We start from the raw sequence: 16,274 nt of genomic DNA, 5'->3' as shown, positions 1-16,274 counted from the left end.
TCGTGATTGGATTGTAGAAAAGAATCTCCAATCTAATGCAGTATTTCCAAATAGCCTCAGGTCATGGAAAAAATGACTGACTCATCTGTCCTCACTGGAATCACAGCGACAAATTCTGCATGGGTGCTGAGCATTATGGGAAGGAAATGGATCAGCTAAAACATTTCCTAAAAAAGGCAGTCTAGCGACTGGGTCTGCAACTATGGGGAATAAGCCCCAAGAGAGGACATGGTGAAAAGGTTTAAGAGGAACAGAAACAAATGCTCCCTCATTATTAGCATGCAATGAAAAAATATTAAAACAATCCATTAATTCAAAGTCAACGAAACCACTTTAATACCACGTGATCCACAGCATGTAACAGAAAAGCAATGAACTTCCCAGAAGGAGAAACTGAATTTGCTACAGTACGGTCAGGTTATCAATGCTCCGATATCCCTGGCTAATGAGAGAATAGTCAGGCAGCGGATTTCATGGAGGAGATTGAAAATAGTTAGTTCTAATGACCTCTAACTAGCGACGACAGCTGTCAACTTCAACTTAATTACACAGCCATACTAGATCCTCCATATCTCCCCATGCCACAGAATATACTCCCACCAGCCTGCCACTGGGCCAAGATAATGTACACATACTGCCGCTCAAAGACACTCAACCCACAAAGTGCTAATCCCCCAATGTAATTATCTTCCTGAGCATATGTGTGAGATGTGGATAATGCTCAAGTTTTATATTAATTAATTTCACCAACATATCATGCTATTAGCAATGAGAGAATACTCATGAAATTGTGAATTAATTGTGAAGCATCAGCAACACTGTGTAAACAACATTGCTGACGACATTACAGTAAAAGATCGTTTATCAGTTCGACTTGGCTTCCATCAAACTTCCTACACATCCATGGAAGAAACCTATGGAAAAGTACTGCCCATTTTGTGCCTTACATAGAGTTGTGGTAATACAGGGCAGACTGGAGACACATTACCTTCTTTAGAGAAATGACACGGGCAATCCAGCACATTAACCACGCATACTGAAGACGAACAGGCACAGGTTCACACATGCGCACTCTCCCACTCACACACACTCACTCACACACACACACACACACACACGCATACTGTGTACATTTGTGTTACTGTAGCATAGCTCATGGTACGTGTCTGTGTTATGACAAGTACTGTCAAGCTTGCCCCCCCACCCCCCAGGCCACACTTGGGCAGTGTTTAGGACAGCCGCTCTCAGGGAGAGTGAGCTATAGGGTTACTGACCTCCAACCTGTGGGTCACCCCAGGCCTGAGCTCACTCACTCAGTAAAAACATTGCAACATTCAACACCACAATGTGTAGTCCACAATGTCATGCCTGAAATGCTATAAACATCAAAAGCCTGTCACTGGTTTACAATGAACAATGTACTACTAGACATGACCAATTATGCATCACTGCCTGAACCACACACTGCCAGTTTTACATAGCCCAAACGGTAATAGATTGAGTATTCATAATTAAACGGTATTAATTCCTTCAGTTTGCCACTTTGCACTTGATACAGGGTGAGATTAAGAAAGCTTAAAATGTATCCATAAAGGATGGCTTAAAACAAAGCGAGAACCAGTACACAGATCTAACTCTAAATCTAACTACAAAATCCTTTGGAAGCACTTATTTCATTTCCATGCAGACAATCAAGCAGACTCAACAAGTAATTAATCAAAATAAGCCACCGCTCAGAAAAGGCCAAGTTTGGATTGCTGGGATAGCCATCCATATCGATGTGAAACAGAAGCTTTGGCTAACATTAGCAGCTTGGTGCTGATGTACCACTGCCTCTCACAGCGTCTCTCCCCAGCAGCCTAAAAAGGTAACGGATAAGGCAGGCTGAACAGGAAAGAGCCAATTCCCACTGCGGGTAGTTACCAACTTCATGGTGATGTTGTTCTGTTCCCAGCGCCACAACAGCACGCTCATCGTCCTGGAGGGAAATCCTGCGTCCGCCCCGGCCCCAGCCTGCCCCAGCGGGGCCCGGTCACGAGTCACCGGAACTGGTCATGGAGTTCCACAGTCCCCCCGCGGAGAGAGGCTTGAATCCCTGCCTGCTCCTGGGCTCCTGCAGCCGCTGTGGCGGGCTGAGCGAGGCACGCTCCAGATAAGGAGCGGAGAGAGAGAGAGAGAGAGCCTCAGAGCTCCACACCGCTGCCGTGCTGAGAGCCGGCCAAGCCAAACACGCCGAGCGAGGGAAGCCTCTGGAGCTGAAGGGAAGACTCTGCGAGGAAGTGTTCCCTTCCACGCTTCCCCCCGGAGCCCCCCGCAGCCCCCCGCAGCCTCCCGCAGACCTCCCCCAACCCCCTCCCCCGCTCACACTGCGGCTCTCCACCTCCAGGGATCATCCATCAACAAGGGATTCATCATGAGCTCTCCTCCCTAGCTCTCCCTCACTCACTCTATCTCTCCCTCTCTATCCCTCCCTCCCTCACATCATCTCCCTCTCCCCCTAACTCTCTCTTCATCTCCCTCACTCACTCACTTTCTCTCTCCCTCCCTCACTCTTTCCCTCTCCCTCCCTCTCCCACACTCTTTCCCTCCCTCACACTCTCCTCCCCCTCTCCCTCACTCCCTCACTCACTTTCTCCCTTGCTCTCTCCCTCACTCTCACTCCCCCTCTCTGTCTCTCCCCCTCTCTATGTTCCCACTCTCTGCCCCCCTCTCAGAGACCTGGCTACAGACCCCACTGCTACCCCACCAAGCACTGTGTGGAAGGGGAGAGTCGATTAGCTCGGCCGAAGCTGGCCAGCAGTTCAGGCTCCCATCGACCGCTGTTTTAATGTCCCCTCTTTCCCCCGTCACCACAAATCCGGGGCACGGCGAGGTCTGTACTTAAGAACAGAAGCGTACACTCTGTGGAGGGGAATGACAGGATCTCCTCTGTTTTGAGCGCACTCCAAACCCCAAACCCCAAATTACAAGCCGAATTAGAGGCCAGGTTTGGACGTGCCAACTTTTCTACATTCCCACACTAAACATCTTCAAACTGCTGCAAATTAAATCGCTTAAAATATACTCTCTACTCTACTCTGTTTACTATACAAAGCATCTGTACATAATGTATTATTTCCTGTGCACTAACGTCCATTTTATCCACTACAACTGGAAAACATGTGAATGTGGTTCTGGACTACTGGATAACATGTACTCGGTGGCATGAAAAACAAGATGGTGAGATAAAAAAATAATTGAAAAATACCAGCCTCTCATACCAATGAAATTCCTACATGGTCTCAAAAGGTCTCAAGAGCTTCCTCAAGGAAAACTTTTAAATCAGAGGGAATCATTCAATATTAAATAGTTCTATCTAAAAGTATGAAGCATATTATTATAAATCCATTGGAAGCAGCCATCTCCAATATCAACTAATCAAATCAAAAAATTGAATAGAACCAGAAACTAAATGATGACCCTACAGTAGCGTAACATTAGATCTCCCAGAATGTGAGTTTGATTGATTGAGCGGAGCGCAGCAAACACATCAGATGAACCTTTCACAGGCAATTTCACGGGTATTGTATAGGATATTCTCAGGTTTACGTTCATTCTATAAAGCTGAAAGATGATTGCCGAAGAGTTAGTGCTGATAATTATGTCTGAATGGCCTGGACTCCTACAGTATATCTCTGTGAATCATCGGTAAGCTTTCCCTCTGCTTTAGAGTTCTCCACTCACACTTATACGCACACACAGGAAATGAACATCGCTGACAGAGAAGGCAATCAGGAGTTCAATAGCCATTTGATGATGAGAGGATCTCACCTCTTCGAGGAAAAAGCACCCAGTGAGTTCACTTTTGAAATGTTTTGGATGTTACGGCAGAAGGAGGAAGCTAATCAGAATTCAGCACGCTGTGTATCACAGATATCAGCGTGAATCCAACACTGCTGCAAGCAGGTGCAATTTGAGACGAACAGTTTCAGATGTGTAATAACAGTGTCGGCCAAAGCTTGACAAACATAGAAGCTTTTTTTATTGAATACACACAATGTACCACACAATGAGAATAGGAGTATTTGTGTTTTTTTGCATTCCGCACCTAAAGATCACTCTGTTACTTAAAAAATACACTGGATAAAGTCAAAACTTGGAAAGGAAAAGCTGACTAGGCGATACACTGGGGGTAATATGAGACAGCATGTCCACCAGAAAGGATTCACATGACCGAGCAGTTGAACCTCCATCAAAGGTGACCTCTGACCTCAACCGCTTGGCAACATCTGTGCCTTGCGCTGTTTCGCTGAGCTTGCAAATGGACAAATGGACATTGCTACCGAACGACAGGAAATTATTGTGACGTTCTTTGACAAAACAATATCTCCGATCCCAGGGGTCCACATACAATACGGCAGTTAGCAACGTCACACATCCACATGGCCTTTGCAAATGGAGGAGGGTTTTCAAAAATCGAGACCCCTGAAAAGAAGAATTTCTATCCACACTCGCTTTTGAAAAGAAATTAAATAAAAGAACACAAGATGTCAAAACAGTGAATATGTTTCACCTTGTCAGTGGCCATGAGACTAAAGTGAATGCTGGGAGAATTTAGTGCCGTTTAATTTAGTGAAGAAGCAAAGGAATGCCTTGCCCATGTAAGGATATTCACACACTGTACACACAGCCACTTTTATAGGTGTACCTGCTGAGCAAACACAATTATGCAACGCCAAGCTTCTGAGGACACTGCAACAATGCGCTCCAGTTCACGGGAAAGCGTTTCTTCTTGAAATATTACTATAAACATATACAGCGACTGGCGCCATGAATATCTGCCCTGCCTGTCCAAGAATTCCAAACTCCCGTGAAGGCAGCGGTTTTCTTCTAAAGAAATGCAAGAAGAAAATTCTCTTTTGATAACTGCACTCATTGGTATGTCTCCTCCTTCCGATAGAGAATGAATAATTCTGCAACTGGTACAGCGATAGGGTATGTTAAGTAAATGTTTTGTGACAAATCTATTTACCCACCAGAGAGGCAACATCAGAGTATGCTTTTATTGTTGTGGTGAGAATTCATGATGATGTTTTAATGTATATGCTTCATGCAACTTTAATATCCTGGCAGAGGTCTGTTGGGTACAGCTGGCCTACTGTGCAACATTGGATTCAAGTGTGCTAACAAAGAACATCCTGGGCACATAGAGATGTCAAATCAAAATGGAAGATGTATACTGAAACTGACACTATGTATACTGAACATGAAGATCTTATACAGTAACAATAAAAAAAAAAAAAGAAGTCCCAACCACGGTTCTTTGCAGGGAATATTTGATAGTGCTATATACAGTACGATCTTCTATTAAACTATGAGCTAAAGCTCAAACTCTCTTGTAATAGAAACTATTTCCCGTGGACCTCTGGTTAATCTTTTCCTTTGGAATTAGCACATCAATGCTAGACTTCGGGAAGCCATCTTTTCCCTTCACTTTTCCCAGCGTGGTCATATGGAAATGGGCTTGACTGAACCTCTACAGGGGATTCCCCTCAGCTCAATGGGCTGAGAAACAATGATCAGTGCCGAGGGTGCGGGTTTATTTTATGCTAATGAGGACCCCGGCTTTGTCATGCAGGTCTTTGTATTGCCTGTTAGGAGGTCTGCCCTGCAGCCACACAGCACGCATATCATAGAGGATAGAGCAGGCTCATTCAGTGTGGAGTCCAGCGCACAACGGGTCAAGGAGACCACGATGGCGAGAACCAGTTAGAATCCGAAATTAGATGCACAAATATAAAACTCTAAACCGTAATTTTTTCCTGTTGTGCTCAGCCAACCTTGCCAGCACATGCTGACTACTCATCACTCAAAGGACCAAAAGACCTTCAGCAAATGCAAAACCGTTTAGTACACCAATATAACCTGACCAGACTGGTCACCGTGGTATTTGTTTTGCAACAACCATTGGGTTTGTTGTTAGTTTTGCATGCTAAAAGTCTTAGTTAATCAGGCATTGAAGTGGCAAGATACTTATGCAATGTGTCATGTCAGACTACTTTGTAGTCACCTAAAATTGGTATAATTTGAGGCTTGTCAAGGTGTGATGTGGGTTATATTTATGGTTTACTAAAAAATAAAAAAAATATGTTGCATTTTATTTAAATGTGTTACTGTGTCCAACCAACACTCTTAAAGTTCATTTGCACAGTGTATTTCAGAGTGAATTATCTTGTTTTAGAAAGAGCGAGTGTTCACCATGAATACACAGGAACAGGTTCCCTGTAACTACACAGGAACAAATCATCACACATTTATGAAATGGGTAACATGCCCATTATGCTCACCAGAATGAAACAAGACCAACACACTGCTGTTAGAAAACCCAGCAGGCATTGTACAATTTAACTGGCGTCGGGATGGCTGAATTAAAATAACATTCACTCATCTGGTGCCATTAGTATCACAGACATACACCGCCAGCTTTTGTAAATACAGGTGTTTCACATTATCATTTTGGTGGACTTCCAGCGATGGGTCACCAATGCCTAATCGGTGTGGCATTTGTTAGCAAACATTGGCTGTACGTCTGCACTGGTTAGGCCATGGCAAGAGTCACTGTTGAACAGGAGCTCCTGAACCATTATGATTTCCTGAGAAGGCACTTGATGCGTTCACAATAACTGCAGCCAAATCAGCAAATTAAAGTCCGTTAAGAGTCATTTTAATATTCCGGGCCATGCATGAAATTAGATTCTAAATCCATGGCAACGAAACAGGTTCATGAATCTTGCCAATTAGCTGCTATCTATAGTAAACACCTGTCCGCCCGCAATTGTAACAGAAATGCAGACATCAGAACTAAATTCTATTTTAACATGTAGAATTAAATTAAATAGCAGGTTTAACTTAATTTAATTTCTCATTCCCATAAATATAAAATTTGAAAATAAGAAATTAAAATCTTAGTTAAACCATTCATTACCTTCAGACTAGATCTCAGCACCTCGTCTAAACTCCCGAAATGGATAGGATGATACACAATTGGAATTAGGCTACATCAACAATTCAATTTAAAAAATGAAGCCAGATGTTTCTTGAACACAAAAGCATGAACATTTACCATTGGAAATGAGAAACTATGAAATTATATTTCCTAATAATTAATATCTAAAATATTTACCTCTACTGTAAATAAGTAAAAACAATTTTTTAAGCTAATTGGTGACAGGCTTAGCTTATATCACATTTTGCTAATAATTTAATAATTATAAAACCATTTTATTAAGCTGTGAACCAGGATAAGAGGCTGGCTATAATTAAATAAACTAAAAAAATAATAATAATGGTCCATATTTCCAAAATTCTTATTAAGATAAGACCCTTATCGCAATGTCAGTTGTGGTCCAATTTATTTCACTGTGGAGGAAATAGCCTGCTTTCAGACACAGAGGTAAAGTAATGTCCATCAAAACAACCACCAGTCTGCATTTCCCATGGTCCTTCAAAGAGTGGAGCTGTGCACAGACCAACTCCAGCTAAAAGGACCGAGACCACAAACCATGCTAATAAAAAGAGAGGGTTGCTCTCACTTAAATATAGACCTTTTTCCAGGATGCATCTGGAGAGACTTTTTGGGCTTGGAAAGACAGTTTGTGTATACACTGATTTTATTAAAGTGATTTAACCTTCCCAGTCAACTACAACCAAATGCTACTCAACTCGTTAGACACAATAAAATCGGACCCTGTGCATGGGTGAGTGCGTGTGTGTATGTGTGTGTGTGTGTGTGTGTGTGTGTGTGTGTATATTTCTGTGAACACGGTAGGGGGCGAGGTGTATGTTTGCTCCTTATTGGCTCATATATCACTGTGCTTTCTTTACTTCTTTGCTGAGGAAGAAAGAGCCATTTGACAATTCCGATAAAAAGTGTCCAACACAATACAAAGTAAACATCAAAGAGCAAGGCTGTCACAGGCACAGCCCACACACAGTAGCGGGAATATTTTCTCCAGGACTGCACCGTGTGCAAACTATTTCTCTGTGCAGCCGCAATCTGACTTTCCCCAAAATGTGTCAGAGTACACTCTGAGGGCGTCTAAAAGACACGCTGAAATGGAAGGTCTCGGTTTCGCGATGACATACACCGATGAAAGCGATCTTTCGGGGCAGAATTTTTGAAGGGTAGGGGGTCGATTTGACTGTCATCAAATGAGGAGGGGGACGTCAAATGAGGATGTTCAATGCTGCATGAAAAGGATATTGATTGGAGGGGAAATGGACAGATATCTGATCAACATACACGCCCACTGGTACACAATGATGTAATGATCTTAAAAAAAAAAAAACTGGTGAGAATATACATATTATAATTGTATTAATTTCATGGAATACAGACTTAGTGATCACTTTATTAGGTAGACCTGTACACCAGCTTCTTAATGCAAATATTTAATCAGCCAATCATGTGGAAGCAACTAAATGCATAAAAGCATGCAGATGTGGTCAAGAGGTTCAGCTGTTTTTCAGACCAAATGTCAGAATGGGGAAGAAACGTAAGTGACTTGGTGCAAAAAACAAAATACACCCAGTGAGCAGCAGTTCTGCGGGCAGAAAAGTGTTGTTAATGGGAGAGGTCAGAGGTCAGAGGAACAAAGTGCTCACTGAGTGTACGCTTAGACATACGACATGGTGACGGGGGAGACATGGCTCAGGCAGTAAGAGCAGTCGTCTCATTGGCTCAGGCAGTAAGAGCAGTCGTCTGGCAGTCGGAGGGTTGCCGGTTCGATCCCCCGCCCGAAGTGTCCCTGAGCAAGACACCTAACCCCCAAATGCTCCTGACGAGCTGGTCGGGGCCTTGCATGGCAGCCAATCACCGTTGGTGTGTGAGTGTGTGTATGAATGGGTGAATGGAGAAGCATCAATTGTACAGCGCTTTGGATAAAGGTGCTATATAAATGCCTGCCATTTACCATTTATATACGGATATAAAGTGAACTAAACTGAGGAAAAAGCTAATTTGGGCCCAACCCTGTATGAGCAGAACAACACAGCACTGCTGTACATTCATGGTGCTGTTCCACGGAAAGAGAGGACGTGCCCTTCAAAGCAGCCGCTCAAAAAGAAGTATTCCCTGGGATCTTCTCACAGAAGAGCGACAGCTTTGCTCGGTGCTGGGACGCCGTGTGTGCGATTAACACCAGGGGGCAGCAGAGGCTCTCTGCACAGCCGGCGCTTTTCTCAAGTGTGTCAGTGGGACAGGGGTCACGGGGACGCTCGGGTGACACACTTCTCTCTCACACACTTCTCACTCTCTCTCCTCCTGCGGTTGGGGTACACCGGATACCAAGGCTCTCGCTTTTTGACACGCACCCCTCTGTTTCCGAGGGGGACGCTACACGCCGTGGCTAACTGTGCTCGGAATCATCTGTGCTGTCTGGGCATAGTGTGCGTGGCTTTTCATACACACTGCATTATTTATGAAGCGGGCAGCACGCAGTCCTTCAGTTCGACATCGCTCGCTAAAACCAGCGACCTACTCTTCGGAAAAGCGGTCGCCTACCGGTCGATTCCCGGGGTGTGTCCGATTCCTGGACTGCAGAATCTCCGGCTTTGGTTCCAGAGGACCTAACCGCGGCTCCACCCAGCCTGACTGCCCGTGGGCATAATGCGTTCAGCACAACACAGTCTGCAGCGCTCACCACAATACACATGTCAGGACTGGTTCTGCGGCAAATGAGGAATGTGCCAAGGTCACCGTGGGCAACGGGCGACGGCTGGCAAGAAGAGACCGTCGTCTGAGGCTTTCACAGAGAACCTGAGACTGTAGCCTGCAGTGCTGAACTACAGCTGGAGCTAACAGAGTGGAGTCAACCCATTGCTTGCACATAAGCCAAGGTTATCCAATTAGGCCTACATTGGATTGAGCGCTAGCAGATGGCGGTGTGCATATTGTAAAGGGAGGGATGCTTTTCTATGCTTCACAAGGTGCAAACGTTCAGTATCTTCCATATGTTGTTTTTAGAGATGCAGTGGGCAGGGCTGTGAATTCAGGCTGGAATTTTAGGACTTGGAATTCTTAGCAAATTGTCACAGGTACATGGAGGAATATAAACATTTATATTCACTACAATACTGTATATAATTTTTAGTAAGAATACTTGATTTAACAAAAAACATAACTTGCTTTCAAATAATGCAGTCACGATATCAGTACAAAGCTGCATTTAGATCAGCTATTATCTACAGAATGTCAAATACCAATAATCTGAATATGTTCAGTCAAACAGGAAAATAAATGTTACCTATTTATTCAGGAAATTGCATAGTGTAGGCATACAGTTGATTGGTATGGCACAGTGACAATTCATTTTCTTTTTTAAAAGAGGAAGAAAATGACATGTTTTAGACAAATTCATCATAGCATCAATCTAAAAAGAAAATTGGAATTCCTATTATGGAAACTGCTGACATTGTAATGGATGTTTATTTGGACCTTTACAATAATATTTTTCTTTGCTTGACTCCATCCAGAACAAGCATCAATGCTTGCTTACATTTTTTATCCAATTGTAATGGCCGTCAGTGACAGACAAACCGAGCAAGCCATTATGGTTTTGTACATGGGCCACTAACAGTCATTTCCTGCACATCTGTTCATCATCTGACACACTGATAGGTGCGGTGAAGAAGGTGGCAGGCAATTTCTCTGCCCGTTCTCCATCCCCTCCCCCTACTCCCAGTGCTTGAGGGGATTCAGGACATTTCTGCAGGCCTGTCCGTGTATCCAGGGGCTGGTCAGGTCCATAATTGCAGCCGTTGGCCCCCTCTCCACAGCCCCGCTCAGCGACATGGGCAGGTGGCATCAAAGTGGGCCGCAGATGGTCTCCCAATAGGGGCGGCCATCTTGTATTCACCCGTAAGACTTTTAACACACTGCAGAATGCTCTACGGGCTTTCCCCGTCATGCCGAAACGTTTTAGCTTTAGCGTTAGCGTTTTGGCTCCAGCGGGTGCTGGAACGGAATCAGAGAGGCCCCATAAACCCTGAATTTACTGTCTAAACATGTCAGTGATTACCCCCTACTTTAAGGGATTCATTTTCATTCAAGTTGGTCCAAGATGTTTTAACTGATATCCCTTTTCTACTGTCAGTGGGAAGGCATAGTTTTTCCCATAAACAGAGACCCCCATGGACCATGGAATTGTATGGGACAAATATCAAGAGCCACATCACAGGTATCCAAACAGAACAGAATTGATATTTGACGACAAACACAAAGGCGTACAAATACATGCAAATAAAGTGAAGCGGTATGAACTGGTTTGACATCGTTTAAGCCCAAATGATCCATCTAAACAACATTTGCTGCAGTCTAAACGCGGTATCTGAAAAAATGCCGTCCATAAATCCACTTTGCTCAGCACTGACACTTCAAGATAAAGCTAATGTGAGCACATAAGCTGACAAGTTAAACGGTTCATTTAAAATAATATCTCCCGCACAGACTGGCTCAAGCACTCAGTGGGAGGCTCTCAAGCTGCATGCACATTATTTCTGTGGTTTGAAAACAAATTGAATCTAATTTAATATTTTTTTCACTAAACATGAACATGCACCAGACACAAGACAGAAAAATCATCTATCATGGAAAATTGAGACAACGACTCAATATCTGTTTTCTTGAACCGTTCATTTTCCCAGGAGGGAATGAAACAGGAATGGTGGTTGTTGGCCGGGATTAGTAATGGGGCACTGGTGTAGAGAGCTTGTCTATGTCATAGGGATAAGCTAAATCTGCCATACTAATCATACTTACCAGACTAATCACCACAAATAGCGCAATCACGGTGCCTTCGGGTACTGCCTGTCAGCTCAATGTCACAACATCAAGGATTGGTTTCAGTTTCCAGCATTTCACAGGATTTCCAGCATTTTCATCGAACCGGAAGTAATCGATTAAACTGGAATGCCCGGTGGACATATACAGTGGGCTCCAGAATTATTGGCACCCTTGATAAAAATGAAGAGAAAAGGCTGCATACAATGTTTACATTGGGAAACTATAATACCTATATTTTTAAAATTACTTTCATGTTTCAATGTTTAAATATGTCATAATTTCAAAAAACCATTGTTGAAAATTATTGCCACCCCAACAATCATTGAAAATCTAAATTTTTTAAATAGGCAATAACATTTTACTTGATTTAGTTAATCTCAATCTAGACTATACTGTGTTATTCCATCACGTCCTGGTTCACTAGAGTAGAAAAATGAGGTAACAAGCATGCAAAATCCCTTTGTCATCCATCACCACGGGAAAAGCCAAACAACTGTCCATTCAAAAGAGATAGATGGTAATTGACTGTCACAAGTCTGGTAAGAAGAAATAAATAAACAGTATTAAGGGCAATAATGAAACATTTCTTAAAACATATGGAATGGTTCCAAACGTGCCACAAAAAGGACCCAAGTGCACGTTGTCCCCACAGATGGTGAGGAATATGGTGAAGGAGGCCATAAAGGATCCAGGTTCAAGAATTGCAGAGATTGGTTGCATTTTGGTGTCACCACGACACAAAAAGAAATATGAAACAGCACCTTTGTTCATTGTCCTCAGTCCTCAGAAATGTGTTCATATACACCATCGACAAAAGAGGAATACCTACTGTCAAATATGGAAGAATGGTCAAAGATTCCTCCAAATGTTTTCCCTAACCTTATCACAAATTATATGAAAAGACTCTTGGCTGCCATCTTTGCCAGGGGTGGTTGCACAAAGTATTAAACCAGGGGTTCCATTAATTGTGAAAAACACTTCACACGTGTTGGAAAATAAAATTTATATCAATGTACACTATTTTTTGTGCATATTCATGAAGGGTGCCAATAATTCTGGATCCCACTGTATATCTCCAGCAAGCTACAAGGCCTCATGGCCCTTATAGCACCATATATACACTCAAGTCTTCAGCACACCATAGGTGCCAATCACACAACAAAACACAGCCTATATATCATCCGGCAGCCCCCATTTGGATCCCCGAGCCGCCCCCTTACGAAACCTGGAACACAAGCAGAGCAGCCTGGCAGCTCCCAGCTGTGAGGGAAGGTCTCCTCAACTCACACACAGCGTAAAAACCACAAGCTCTTCGCTTTATAGCGCTAATGACAAGCTCCGTAGCGAGGTCTCCTCCCCTTGGCTACTTTAAGCGGACCCCCCGTGATCCTCGGGTCCCTTAACCGCTGATGAACGGGGCAGGAAAACAAACGCATGAACAGTAGCAGAAAGCAGAACGATAAACACGACTGTTAGCGTACAGCCTATACTTGGGCCGCAGGTCCTCCTTTGCAGGTTGAATTGCCCTAGGCATACCGTGTTGAGCCTAACTTTTGCCCTTTGCAATTTTACTTGTAACTTTGGTCGTGGGTATGGGTAGAACAGCAGGGTCCATTCAAGATTTTGGACCCTCAGGGCTTGAAGGGGGTAGGCATAAAGGTTCAACAGAAAAGCACAATGGTACAGTAAAGAACCGTCATTCCTTTAAAGGCACCTGCTGCACCTTTTTTCAGGCGCAGGTGTGAGGTCTATGAAAACACGTCATCCTCATGCATCACCTCAGGACATGTGTACACCGGGGATATTTCAGGGTTCATTAATTAACAGTATTTCCTGAGAATCTGTTTTTTCAAACATAAATGTTTTTCCTGTAAATAAATGCACTGCCTCCTTAGCAACAGGAATGTATGCACTCACACATATGTACACGCACACACACAGTTGAAAGTTGAACGTCGTGGGCAGAAGACACCAACTGCATCAAGCAGAGAAAGCATTTCCACGCCATCTGCACACAGCTCACCTTCACGCAATAAGCCAGAAAGTGGATAAGACATACGCTCCTTTCTCTCAACTGCATGGATGGTTTAAGCACACTGATTTCTATAAATACGTACACAAAAAAATATTTCCCCTTGAATCAACATACACTTCCTTAAAGGGGTATTCTCAATACCGTTTATTACCAGCATTATATTTGCATAACTAGCCCACTGTAAAGCATAAAACATAATGCCACATACATTTTATCATTTTCTCCGTAACCCCCTAAAGTAAAGAGTGGCTTCCACAGGAGGAATACTAGTTAACCTTCCCATGTTCCGAATCACTGAACAGCATTTCACCCGACAGGCAGCGCACGTTGGTCCCCTGTTATGGACGCAGGCTTAAACGGCATTAAAGCGCTCGTGAGGAAAGCGCTCCTGCAGGGCTCTGGTGCGTTCTCAGCCTCGCAGCGTCAGTGTGTGCGAACGCGGGTAAACACACACCGATTCCCCAGCGCTCAGAGAACGCCTAACACACAACACCGCCCATGCAGCATCCCACGCCACACCAAGCCTACCGGTCCACCGCCCCGTCCCCTTCGTCAGTGTCTGCACGCTTCCGTTCACAAACGGAGGAATCGACCGCACGTCAGCCTCAGCTGAGCTACCAGTCTGTTGCCTTTTCTCCCAAACATCTGCAGCCAAAACCGGTCGTGTGCGTCTGAGGCTAAATATTGTTTTGAGGCGTGTGGAGAACGTTTGGGTTCGGAGCTGGACTCCCACAGACAGCGGTCGCTAGGACGGCGCAGATCTCTACCTGAGCATCCCCTCCTTTCTCAGCGGGGGCGGTAGGTTTCGGGAGAGCCCCTTCGGACTCCACGCTGCTCCTGCGCGGGGGCTTGAGGGCGATCTGGCTGGAGTAGGGGGGCTTGCCGACCACCGGCTTCCAGGCCGGGAGCTGAGGGATGGGCGCGGCGCTGTGCACGGGTTTGGGCAGTCCAGACTTCATCTTGGAGGCCACCCGAATGGCCGGCATCTTCCCGTGACGCTTGTATCCAAGCGTGCTCCTCAGGGCAGGGAGGAGAAGCAGCGAGCCCGGGGAGAGAGAGGGAGCGAGCCGGAGAGATGTGCTTCTAACAGCGAGGAACGCACACAGATATGGCCGCACACGCTGGCGTGTGTCGACACAAGCTCGGTCTCCACACCTACAGCGAGTCCACGGACACACACACACACACACACACACACGCACGCACGCACAGTCGCACACACAGTCTGGGTAAAGGGTCCACCTCCTATCAAAACACAGCTCTACTCCTCGGGGCTGTTCTGACAAGCTGCCAAATCGCGTCCTCTTCTCGACGTGGGATTTCTATGGAAGCTCCGGAAGGCTGGATTCGGGGTGACTCCCGCCCACCTGCTCCCTGCTTCCAAACACAGTTCTCCCAGAGGGGCCACGTGGAGACTCCCGGAGAAATTTCGGTCCCGTCTGATGGCTGGGAAAGGGTCAGGGACGAGGCGACGAAAAAAGGAATGAAGGAGAAAAAGAGGGAGGAAAAGGCAAGCCTCTGCCGTGGTTCGTGCAGTGCGCTCCCCTGCCTGTGATGTGGGAATGCACAGATTAAGATGCCCTCTCCTTTGACAGCATTATCCAGGCAGCAGATGTGGCTTAGGGGAGTTAACGGCTGATGCCCTTGGACGGCAGTCTTGGAGGAGGGCTTTCTCCGCTCGATCGGCACCCCCCACCGTATCGCAGACGCGGCCGTTCGGCTACGCAGTCGGAGATGTCATCCGCCTGCCGTGGAAGATGACGCCCACCCCCAGCAGCACGGAGGCTACAGTCTGCACACATGTGCTGTGCAGGGGCTGCTGAAGTCACTCACACATGGAGCACTGCATTACCACAGCCTGAGGCTGCAGAGGATACACACACAATGAGGCTGCACTGTACTGCACAATAACTCTACACTGTACTGAGAGCTTACACTGCACTGATGCTTAATAACCCTACACTGTAGAGACAAACCTCACCCTGCACTGATGCACAATAACTCTGCACTGCACTGAGAGCTTACACTGCACTGATGCACAATAACTCTACACTGTACTGACGGACCTTACACTGCACTGATGCACAATAAATCTGCACTGCACTGAGAGCTTACACTGCACTGATGCACAATAACTCTAAACTGTACTGACGGACCTTACACTGCACTGATGCACAATAACTCTACACTGTACTGACGGACCTTACACTGCACTGATGCACAATAACTCTACACTGCACTGAGAGCTTACACTGCACTGATGCACAATAACTGTACACTGTAAAGACAGACCTTACACTGATGCACAATAACTCTACACTGTATGGAGAGCTTACACTGCACTGATGCACAATAACCCTACACTGTACAGACAGAACTTACACTGCACTGATGCACAATAACCCTACACTGTACAGA

The sequence above is a fragment of the Conger conger genome, chromosome 6 (genome assembly GCF_963514075.1).
Source record: "Conger conger chromosome 6, fConCon1.1, whole genome shotgun sequence".
Lineage (NCBI taxonomy): Eukaryota > Metazoa > Chordata > Actinopteri > Anguilliformes > Congridae > Conger > Conger conger.
This window is presented reverse-complemented; position numbering follows the sequence as displayed.